The sequence below is a fragment of the Triturus cristatus genome, chromosome 6 (assembly GCF_964204655.1).
Source record: "Triturus cristatus chromosome 6, aTriCri1.1, whole genome shotgun sequence".
NCBI lineage: Eukaryota > Metazoa > Chordata > Amphibia > Caudata > Salamandridae > Triturus > Triturus cristatus.
Window position 1 is genome coordinate 1,126,614,478 of NC_140589.1, and position 12,560 is coordinate 1,126,627,037.

Here is a 12,560-nt window from a genome sequence, read left to right on the forward strand (position 1 = left end):
TTATAGCGAAGGAATCTATAAATCCTGCCCATCAACAGAATCATGGTACAAAAGGTCAGGTGCACTTTGGTAGCAACAAAAAGATTGCGTAGGGTAGATGAATGCTAGGTGTTGTATGCAATACACAATACAGGCTTGATAAACACAGACTAGTGAGACAATAAAACTTGGTATTCCAACGTATTTACACATTTACAACATGGGGTAACAGGAGCTCATAGGAGTACAAGAGTGGGTTGACAACAATTAGCTGGGATTACTTTCAAGCGTAAATAGGTCAGTCTTTAAGGACATTTTGAAAGCTGGGAGTGAGAAGATGGAGCGCCGTTCAGCAGGGAATTGATTCCAGTGATATGATTCTAAAAGGTTTGACTAAGCAGAATCAGGAGCAGCTAAGCTATGTTTGGAGGTGTGGGGTTGAGAATGTGTTCGAGAAACAATATAGGACTAGGCAGAATTGTGGGTTTCGGTCTGAAAGGCGTTTAGCATATAGGAATAGGTAGCCAGAAACAGGCAAATGGCTGAGTCAATCAAAGACTAATGCTGGGTAGGAGAAGAAAAGTTGCACTTCATTGGTAGGAAATGCTGTAAGGTGGTTAAAATGAAGGTAGATCCAAGATGGCAGCGGAGTAACAACTCCAGTCTGCTGCTCTGTGGGAACCAAGCAGATCCTGGTGTGATAATGGCTCTTACATCACCCTAAATCGGAAGTAAAAGAAAGTCCTGAACAGAGAGATATCTGGAAATGAGTAACATGGATGCTTGAGAGCTCGGGAGATGAGAGAAGTGAAGAAGTAACATAGACACACCCAACATACTCACCAGAACAAAAGGGCGCAATAACCATCTTCCACCATATTGCAGCTCCCACTGTTAAGGAGGATACCTGGATATTTTATCCCTTTCAGAACCCAGGGTTCACATTTGTCCCAGTTTACTTTGTAGCTAGGGAACTTAGAGAATGTGTTCAGAAGATCAATATGGGTAGGCATGGAGTCAGTCAGGTTGGTGACAGTCATGAGAATGCCATCCGCATACGAAAGTGCCTTTACAGAGGTCGTATAACAGACATTCCATGAATAGGTGGGCATAGGACCTGGATTACTCCAGTCTGGACCGTGCACACCCAAACCCAAACGAGACACAGAACAGACAGTATTACTTGGGAAAAGTCAAATTTATTACAAGTGAGTGAAGCACATAAAATGACATTAACATTATAAAGGGTCAATGGAGCTCAAGAGATAACTTCCTACAGCAAGCAGTGAAGCACATGGGTTAAATAATGTAGAAACATGACTGAATCCTAACAGGCCTTATCTCTAAGGGCAAGAATACAGTTTTCAGAAACAAGGTCTTCTCCATGAACATTCCAACACTAGGGTCTTCGGCAATCCTTTTTACCCATGGCCGATACAAGTGGAACCATTTGCATCCATGAGGGGTGGTCCAACACACTGTACCCGTGGCTGCATGCCTGGGTCCCACCGCTCCACCACTAGGCTGCCTTAGGAGCTGCGATTAGTGTGACCAGGAGGTATAGCCCCTTGCCCAACGCAGGTATGATCTCAAGCCCCTAAGCCAGTGTGTACATCCTCTAGATAAATCAGGAGTACTGCCCCATACCCTTAGTGCTATTCTGGGAAGTAGGACCCCTCTGCTGATTAGAAGCATACTTTGGAGTAGGGTTCCTGTCACAAGGGCGACCAGGGCAATTAAGTACTTTAACCTCCCCACTACAGAAGAGAGAATACCCATATGTCATCTATAAACGGATCTGTTCCCGCGTCCGAGAGATGCACACCATGATGGTCAACCCGCAGCAATTTATGTGGGATATTCCATAAGTGCCCGGACCTAGGCACAATTTGGACATCTCTGAGTTCAGTTGCCTTACGGACACATAATTGACTAGACGTAATGTTCTTATCCCAACTGCAAAATGGTACCATGTGAGACCAGGCGATGACAGCATCTGAGAAGACCCTACCAAGGTGTGCAACTCTTTCTGAATTACTTCCCTGAGCGCCTTGCAGTCCAATTTTAGCAAGTCATTACCATCAAGATGTACAATGACAAGGTCAGGGAACTGGTGTCCCTCACGACCTCTGGTCTCTTCCACCAACAGTTGCAGTTGGGAAATCCAGAGTCTCCTGACTCCTCACCACCAAAAGGAAATGTCCTTCAGCGTCTCCAGCTTCGGCCTAGGGAGCAGTTGCAACTTGTACAACACCCACTGAATGAACGAATAGCCATGACCCACACAACCTTAAAATGCATCCGACTAAAAGAGTGCAAAGAAGAAGCATGAATAGAGAGAAACAGGATGAAGAATACTGGGAACAAGGCGAATCAGGGTGAATATAAGGCTTGAAGGACGCTGATGACCATCTATCTATTCTCTGAACTCCCTTGTGAGAAAGGCCTGCCTCAGCCGCAAACATTGCCGCACCGATCCTAAAAGAGTGTAAAGAGTAACCGGTAGGATTGACTCCTGCTGCCTTAAGGGTGCAAGACATTACCACAACAAACTGGTAGTGTTACATCAAGAAATAATGTTGGAGTCATGAAAGTAGGCCTTACAGCGAGGTTGGACTCCAATGCGAAACACCCAACAAAAGGGAAGCTCATGGCTGATCTGAGTTCCACACATGTCCCCCTTCCTTCTTGTTCTATCTTAGATCTCCTTAACCAGATATGGAGTCTATCCTGGTCCAAACGGACATCTGCCCACTGCAGGGCACCCACATAATATGGCTTAGATGATCCCACCAGTTCACTGACCCTGAAGGCACCATAGAATACCACTGTAGATGCAGCTTCAAACAATGTCACCTCATAAGATAAACTGCACACCTTGTGCAAGATGCCTAAAAAAAGGCCCAGACTGTACCCATTAAAGGGTCACCTACCATCTTTGACACTGCCATTCAGTCTAGCAGAACTGAATAACGCTTTTTAAATAAAAAACAAATACCCACATCTATTACACCTCTAAGTTTAGCAAAGAAACCAATAGCTGTGAAGTGTGCCCTCGCATAAGAGACAGACCTGCCCTCATCTCTGAGGGCGCAGAGAAAGAGGCAGATACGTTTATGCTTGTGTAAAAAGGATCTATAATGCACAAAACATTTCTCATATGACAGCTGTGTGCGTTTCATTAGGGAGGCTGCCACTAGATTTGGAAGGATGTCACTCCAATCTTCCACAGATATGATGGAAACTCTGTCATCTTCTCTGCTGCCTGCAGGTGGAAATTACGAAACAAGGTGATCCAACGCAAACTCAATAATTTGATCAGGTATAAATATTCAACAAATCATGTACATTGGCCATACACATTCACCCAGATCCCTGATCGCTAGGGTCGAGTTTGTTAACTTGTCTCAATTTTTACTCTCGCTATTTAGATTAAATTTTACACATTTGTATTATTTGTGCAATCTAAAATAATCGTAATTGACTTTTCATCTACTTGGTCGATGGACCGACTAGTTGAAGAGTTGAAGGAAAAGGAGATATCCCTCATATAGGGATACAGAGTGAGTCGCATTTTATGGCATTTAAAAACTTGGCAATTTTGTTCCCACATTGCAAAATTAAAAGTCAAGTTTAGCATTGATATGTTGCAAAATATTATAAAAAGAGGCACACGTCAAGGTTGCCCTTGTTCCCCAATATTATTCGCCCTTTATATAAACCCTTTAATTTTGAAACTACTAGAGAATCCCCGAATTATACCTAAAGTGGTTAATCAATATAAAAATAAAGTATTGGCATATGCCGACGACATTGCTGTACTAACACCGAATCCCTCTGAGGCAATGTCTGAAATAGAGAAAATAACACAAATGTTCGGACTTTACTCTGGATATTCATTAAATAAAGAAAAAACAATCATGCTGTGTACAGATAATATCATTTGTAACGATCGTAGGAAATCCCATAGCGCTATATACCTTGGTGTTCGCATAAGTCCCGATGTTATACAAATCCCTAGACTTAACTATGAACCCTTTTTAAACACTATAAAAAAAGATTTAGATCGGGTTAATAGCCTACAGCTATCCATCATTGGTAGAGGAAATTTAAAAAAAATGAATATTCTTCCTAGGGTGCTCTATTTATTTAGAGCCATTCCTTTAATTCCTGAGGAGAAGGCCCTTAAAATATTAGATTCTGTTATGTCTAAATTTATGTGGCAACAAGGTAAAATTAGAAGATCCTTGAAGCTTCTCTCGCTCCCTCAGAACAAAGGAGGATTAGCAGCTCCAAATATCTTGTTTTACCTCTGGGCCTCATTTCTCCAACAGATGGCTCCGCTTCTCAAAGTCAATCCCAATCAAGAGATTCTTGAAGCCGAACCTCTCCCTTCTATCTATGAGTTATCTTTAGGTGAAAAAGTTAAAGGTCTTTTTTTGAGGCAATTGGAGAGAAGCTATTATAAAAAGATTAAATTTAAAGTTATCTCTAGCGCATGGAAAATATGGTTTAAAATAACAAAATATATGCATATTAAAAAAATTAATAGATACTCTCCTCTATGGCACTCTAACTTACTACCTGAACTAGTCTATGAAGCTATTTCAAAGAAATGGCAAACTATTGGTATTATTACTATAGGGGATTTTTTGGGGGCGAATCCAGCTTCTACATTTGCCGATCTGCAAAAGAAATTTCATCTCTCAAATGGACAATATTTTAAATTCTTGCAGATTCAATCTATTATCAAATACAAAGCCCCCAATATTGATTTGGGGAAAATTGAAATTATCGATATTATAGGTAAAAATACGACTAGAATCGGTACAATTTATGGGCTATTGCTGAATAAGCTTGAAGATGACATAGAGCATACGGAAATTGCTTGGGCAGAGAAACTTGACAACCCAAATGTAGATATCGATATGAGCCTTTATCTTTCATCATGTCTCCTTATGTCAGCTAGGTTTAAAGCCCAGACGTATAAAACTATATATAACTTATATTTTACCCCGGCCAAATTATTTACTTGGGGCAAAAGAGAGAATGACCATTGTCCTAGATGTAATAAAGGCCCCGCTACATTAATACACATGTTTAGTGAGTGTGATCAATTAACTCTCATTAAAAAAATGATCTGTGAATTTTGGGATGAAGTGTTTGGCCATAAGCTACCTGACTCCCCCACGTTATATTTGTTAGGAACAGATAATACACTTAGCCTAAATAGGGATGAAGAAGCCATGCTTTTTATTGGAGCGGCGGTCCTTCGGATTATACTAGCAGCTCGGTGGAAAGATTCAGACCCGCCATGTTTTCAAGTGTGGTTAGCCCGCTTTCTTGGTGTCTTTAACCAGGAAAGCGCCATCTATTCTACTAGAGGGCTAAAATCGGCTATGCGTGGCAAGGTGATTTGGCAACCAATTATTAACTGGAGAAAGGGGCTCTGCGTAGTTTGAGAATAAATCACTGTAATATCTTTTTTTTTTTTTTCACAACGAGAATGTATTATATATGAAAGTGCCTGTATTATATTTGAAAGTGTCGGCGTATTGTATAATATTTTTGTATTAGGACTTCAGTCTCTGCTGGTTCTGAAATAAAAAAAAAGAAATGTTGCTAAAATATTGATATAATTAAAATGTCAGGTCCTCTGTAACCTTCTAATCTGAGACGCGCTGGCCCAGACCCACCTCCTTCGGGCTTGTGCCCCTAATCAGAGTCACGGCCAAGAGACATACACACCCCAGAAATGAAAGAGCACTACACGTGGCCAACAACTGGAAAATGTCTCCCAGTTATTAATCTGTAACAACCATAAATTGCAATGTTCAAAACAGACACAAAATAATACAAGGTATAATAGAGTGCTACTACTCTTCGTACACCAATCCGCTCCACATAGAATGGGGATAAAATGCAACATACACCGCTCTATTCCCATCTAGATAATATCAACACCTCACCAACTTACCGAATAAGGGGAAATGAGATGGTGTGAAACAAAAGTTATTGTCAATAGCGACCATGTATGTGGGTTTATGGTAGCTGAGGAGGCGGATAACAAAAAGAGGGAGAATGGCTTTAAGCATGTGGATTTATAACCAGAATCTAACCTGCTTCCCCCAAAAAGCTACCATAAGTAGGGTGACTAACCGTCTGTAAATTTCACAGACCGCCCGTTATTTAGTCCTCTTGTCCGTTGTCCATGAGGAATTCTTTCACGGTTGCCTTTTGTCTGTAATTTCGGCCATTAGAGCGAGCTGTCACCCTGCAAGCAGCCTGAGAGTTCTTTAACTCTCACTGCAGGGGCGAGCTCGCGCACCTGCTCTGATCTTAAGGGCCTGCAGCAGCCCCACCCTGAGTCGCTGCAACCAAATCTCTCCCCTCACAACAGGGTCAGAATGGGACCAATCACCATAAAGATTTTTTTTTATAATACTATATGTTCTTTAGGTAGTACTGTGCCACATTTCAGATAATATGGTAGACAGTGCATTTTACAGCCAACTGGGACAGAAGAAATGGGGAAAGCGGTATATAATGTTTAAAGGGACCTTTACATGAATATGCAGGCTTTTCTACTGATGATTTTGGGACAAGAGTGGCAAATCGCTCATTTTGAAACACGTTTGGCCTATATCATTGGTGAAGACAAATGAATGGCAGACAATTTAATATCAGGCAGGAGGAATGGGCGTTCTCCTCCAATACATCTTTAGTAAACATGTTGATAATAGTGCATTTGAAAGTACATCCGACTGCTAATTAATTGCTGAACTTGATAGGATTTAACAAGACAATTTTACAGAGGGTTGAGGAGGGCTAGGGGTTCACTTCTTGCTAGAAGTAAGATAATCGTGTAATGAATAGTCCATTTTATTGGATTAATTTTTGTCCTGAATTTTGACCTTCTGTCCTGAATTTTTGTCCTGAATTGGGACCCTTTGTCCTGAATTTTTACACTCGACGACCTGAATTTGCATCCAGGCCAGTTGATCACAACTATAAGGGATTACTCTTTCATTCTACCACACAAGGACCAGGATAAAGGCAATTCACCAGAAAGTGGGAACCATAAGTGATGGTGGTGGTGCTTTAAGAGGGATGAAAAGAGTTTGAGGTCACTAAAAGGTGTGTGGCCTGTGTAATTAAGGTTATGGCTTAGGCATGTAAAACTACATTTTTGTGATTCCCGTAGTGTGCCAATCAACCAGTATTTTGGTTCCTCTAAGGTTTCTGTTATTACATCCAGATACATAAAACAATAAATGATGTAAAACTAAAACTAGTCAGGACTATTGGCTTTGTCAAAGGGTGCTATTTGTTTAAGATAAATGAGTAACAATGATTCTGTTGTGGAAAATAATACTGACAGTGTTTCAATTCTGAAATTGTGAGCCTTTAAATTAAACATTACTGATGTCTGTTAAAGGGGTAGTGGCCTTTAGAGTGTCTCAGTTGCTCAGATATGTTCACTTTTTGACCCACTGACAGGAACTGTGAGAAACTCGCACTGCTTTCAGCCTCAACTCCAGATCTCTGTGAGAAACTCGCACTGCCTTCAGCCTCAACTCTAGGTCTCTGTGAGAAACTCGCACAGCCTTCAGCCTCAACTCCAGATCTCTGAGAAACTCGCACTGCCTTCAGCCTCAACTTCATATCTCTGTGAGAAACTCGCACTGCCTTCAGCCTCAACTCCAGGTCTCTGTGAGAAACTTGCACTGCCTTCAGCCTCAACTCCAGATCTCTGTGAGAAACTCGCACTGCCTTTAGCCTCAACTCCAGGTCTCTGTGAGAAACTCGCACTGCCTTCAGCCTCAACTCCAGATCTCTGTGAGAAACTCGCACTGCCTTCAGCCTCAACTCCAGATCTCTGTGAGAAACTCGCACTGCCTTCAGCCTCAACTCCAGATCTCTGTGAGAAACTCGCACTGCCTTTAGCCTCAACTCCAGGTCTCTGTGAGAAACTCGCACTGCCTTCAGCCTCAACTCCAGATCTCTGTGAGAAACTCGCACTGCCTTTGGACTCAACTCCAGATCTCTTAGTCGTGGCTGTTATAAACACCTGGAAGTGACTTGTTTAAGTGTGCACCACATAAGAGTAACATGCTACACAACAGAAACACAACATCCTACAAATAGCTGACACTAATAAGTAATGGAAGATTAAGTGAAATATAGGCAGGAGCTAAATCGCTGACATAGAATATTGGTTTAACGTTTTTACATTAACTGTTCTGAAATCGATCAGCGTTTTTGGCAGTAAAGTGAGGGATATGAATTTAGAGCCCGATAGGGACCCGTTTTAATGCCCATTTTGAATTGCTACTGGGTCCCTGTCCCCTTAAAGCCCAAACAATAGGCCCACCAGCCAAAATGATGGTGCTTGCTTCCATAGGATGTACACGTGGCAAGATCTCATAATTGGATTCACACTGGATTGCAATTTCTTACATGTAAAACAAGAAAAACGTACATAAATCGAAGATTAACATTGAAAGACCAAAGCAGTACTGCTACAAGAAATACCCCAACACCTCATGTCCCATTGCAACTTATGCTGAACAATTTCTTGCCGGGTTTCTCTTTCCTATAGAAGGCGGCCCCCCTAGATAGATGGCAGCTGAAAACTGTCACTATGGTAGGTGTCATGTAGGGAGTTCTGAAACAGCAATTTTTGGCCACGGGCAGACACGTGACTTCCAGAGCCCCACACTGTCTTTTGGCAAGCAGCAGGGAGCCAGACTAACAATTGTGCTTCTGCTGAGCCAGTGTAAGGGCCCCCCTTACAGTTCAGGATGCATGGCCAGGGCCTGCCAGCCCAACGCGGGAATATCCTTTATCTCGTGTTCACAGTAACTATAAAGAGCTGAAGAGTGAATGCAGAATTGTTGAATTGTTTGCCGTATCTCTGAAATTCTGAGGGCCATTCGAAATGTGAAATTGTTGTTGCTGCAAGAACAGAATCTCTGCCGTAACCTCGATTCAGCCCCCGTGTGTCTCAGCCCAGGCTGCTGCAGCTCGAGCTGCTTTGGGCTCGGCTGGGCAGTGTCTGAAGTCTTATCTCCGGCATGCCCAAGTTTTTCACAGGTCTTTGAAATACCATTTGCATATTTACATACCTTTGTAAACTGGTAATCGAGGCTTGGTTTTTATGTCGAACATTCGAGACCTCTTGTATATACTTTAGTATATACCTATATGTGTATATACTTTGTGGGGTCTGGAGATCAGCCCTGGGACTCTACTGCTTCCACTTAGGGACTTTTTTTTCTGTTCAACTGCCTCTATTTAACTGTCTTAATAGAAAACGTCCAGCAGAGGTCAGTAAAATACCAGAATAGCTTTCTGCTTAGGGACTTTCTTTTTTTAATTTTTCTGGCAACTACATCTATTTAACTTTCCTGATAGAAAACGACCAGCAGAGGTCAGTAAAATACCAGAATCACTTTAGCATTCTCTAGATTCCAGTCCATAGAAATTGTCTTCCATGAGCACCCATAGACAATAATATTTTTTTCAAATCTTGTATTTTCAGTGATAGGACCACCGAAGGCCCTGATTTTATATTAAAAACAGAGCTTTGGACTATACCATTTCCTGCTGAAAGGCAATATTTCTCTCCATATCTTCCCATACCTGGCGTGTCACAAAGTTTGGTGCTTATTTTCCCTTCGTGTTAAAGAACAATAGATGTTTCAGCACCCAGGCTAATGTGCTGCATAGCTAAATACACATAAGGTCCCAAAGGCGAGACCGATTGCATTGCAAATGCTTGTTTTCCCTGGTTCCAGTACCCACTGGGCCCCCACTGTGCTTATTCCATACATTTGGATTCTACTGCCATAGTGTGAGAAATAATTTCATGAAAAGAAATATAAAGTAGGGTTGCCAAAAGAAAAATACCAGCCATTTGTTGTTTAAAGAGCCTGCAAAGGCCTCATCTTGACACTAAATATGATTATGAATAAAGTCATATGTATTCATTTGTAATGTGACTTTTCTGTCTTTGTTACCTTTGATTATCAGTCATGGATCATTCAGGCAGAACACGAACACAATTAAAAATGATTTCTATTTATATTTTCTGTTCCAAGTATGCACAGATAAGTGCGGAAAATAGGCTTATGTGACTGCTTGTTTTTGTAATGCCTGGGACATCAATATAATGAGCTGGATGGAAACTCTAATCACAAGACTGGAAGTTTGTTGCAGGATGAGCACCATATTTATTTCCTTCACCCTCGAGCCCTGAAAAGGGCCAGACTGGGAACGCAAACCAGCCTTGGCAATTGAGTCGGGCCGGCCGCGGAGGAGGGGTGTGGGAGGCATGGAAAACACTGCAGCTGCTTTTGGTACAGGGGGCCGCTATTGCAACACTGCTGCAAAACCGGCTCACTCTACCAAAAACTGCACCCACCCTTCCGGCCCAACGAGCAAATACCCTGTGCCCACTATGGCCAGTCCAGCCCTGACCCTGAATAATGCCATAATAGCAATAGTTTAACTGATATCTGAAACCCTACGCCAGCCCTCAATAACATGCTGAGTTACTTCAAGTGTCAGGGAATGCACCCGCATTCAGACAACTCACTCCTCATTCCTCATGTGTGACCCTTGCTAGGGCCAACCTCCCCCCACCCCGAAGTTCGGGTCTAGTTGCACCCCTACAAAGCATAGGTAATGAAATGAAGAAAAAAGAACTGTATCGACCACATTCACACTAGATTATGGATTGATAAATAGGAGTCGGGAGCTACGAGGATCCCCCCAAATAGATCTCCAATTACCTCAAAGTGAGTGGATTTGGGATAACATGAAAGCAGTCCCTATTGGCAATAGAGTGGCATTGGCTAAAAGAGGAAATGATTTGCCATGGGTGCTTTGTTCAGAATAGAACACCAGGCCATGGATAATGGGCATCATTCTGAAATTGAGCATAGGGCGCCACTGTGGTTCCTTGGTCTCCCTTGATCGAGATTCATGATCGTTCTTGACTTTTCGACGTTGTGCACACGTGTTACTCTGGATCAGCTTGGCCATTTTTTGCTTTCTCCTGTGCTTGTAAACTATGTATCCTAAATAGGGATCAGCAATTTTGCATATGCTCACAGTCCTGAGGATTGCTCGTCTATTTGCCAACACAGAGACCAACAGTCAAGGTGTTCTCCTTATCTTTTCTGGACTAAACCAAGTGCCATCTTTATAACAAGTGAAGACAATTTCTAACACTATTTGCCTTAGTGAAATGTAGCACATATACCTACCTGACCATTTTTGTTGCATTACCTACTATATTGCTGGACATATATGTGTGAATGCTTCAACTGAATCCTTTCTACTGTTGAATTATTACTGCACACAAATAATGAAACATTTCTCTTTACACAATGTACTCCATCACTTACTTTGTAATCATGCAATAAGTAATTCCTTGAGAGCAAGTGTTTGTGTTTGACTGGGAACTCAGGAGTACTTCTTGTGCCTCTGCATTACAGACTGCCAAGACCTACTTTGGAATGTGCTCGTGTGTGGAGGTTGCTCATCAATTCTATTATTGTGGATATTTTAGTGCTTGAGTTGTGAAAAAATAAGCACAGGGGCCCAAAGTTTTTCTTAGGAGATTTCTGCTGGTGCCACCTAATGCGCGGGTTTGCGGGTACCAATGTTGCCTCATGCCTATTTCTTCCACCAACCTACACTTTATCAAACTCTTGCGGGTTTATATTTTCATACTTGCTTTCTCCGTTTATCGTGTTCTCCATCTCTTCTCTTCAGGGCCGGACTGGGAACCAAAACTGGCCCTGGCAAAGTGCTCGGCCTGCCCCCCACGGGGCTTGGGGGTGCCGCCGAGCTCTTTGCCAGGCCTGGTTGAAGGCCGATTTTGTTACAGGGACGATTTTGCAGCTATGCTGCAAAAACGTCCCTGTAACAAAAACGGCCCGAGGGGCCCAAAACCGGCCCCCACCCGTGCGGCGCACCGGTGGATTGCCCGGTGCCCGCTACGGCCAGTCCGGCCCTGCTTCTCTTCCTCTTTCTTCCTCCCAATCCCACCGTTCTCTTGTCTTTCTTTGGGTCAAAGTCTGATGATGAAAAGAAAGTCCTGGTCACCAAAATGAGAGCTGATGCTCATCACCTGTAAGCACCTATATAAGTTAAAGAACGGTTATTCCTATGGGTTAGACACCTTTTTTTGTGAATTTAAGAGTAAATTACTCAAAAAGTAGGTAAATTACACTTCTATTTTCTTTTGTAGACTCAACACTTTATAGTCATGCATACAGTCAGTCCTCTGGTTCTACTTTTGGGAATTGACCGGAGGTTTTTGGAAGCAAATATCCCGCTTTAGGTGCACATACTACACCACACAACTTTTGGTTGGATATGCACAACGTTTAGGTGCCTTTGGCTGTTGATGTACATTTTTCCTAGGTCAGGAAGAATTTTTTTTATGTGAGTGAAATCTTGAGAAATGTAGGAATTTTGTATATGCAGATTCCATGTTTTTATTTTTTAATTTCAAGTAATTTTGTCCAGAGGAAGAATAGTTTGAGCAGAATTTTTCTCACTTGAGA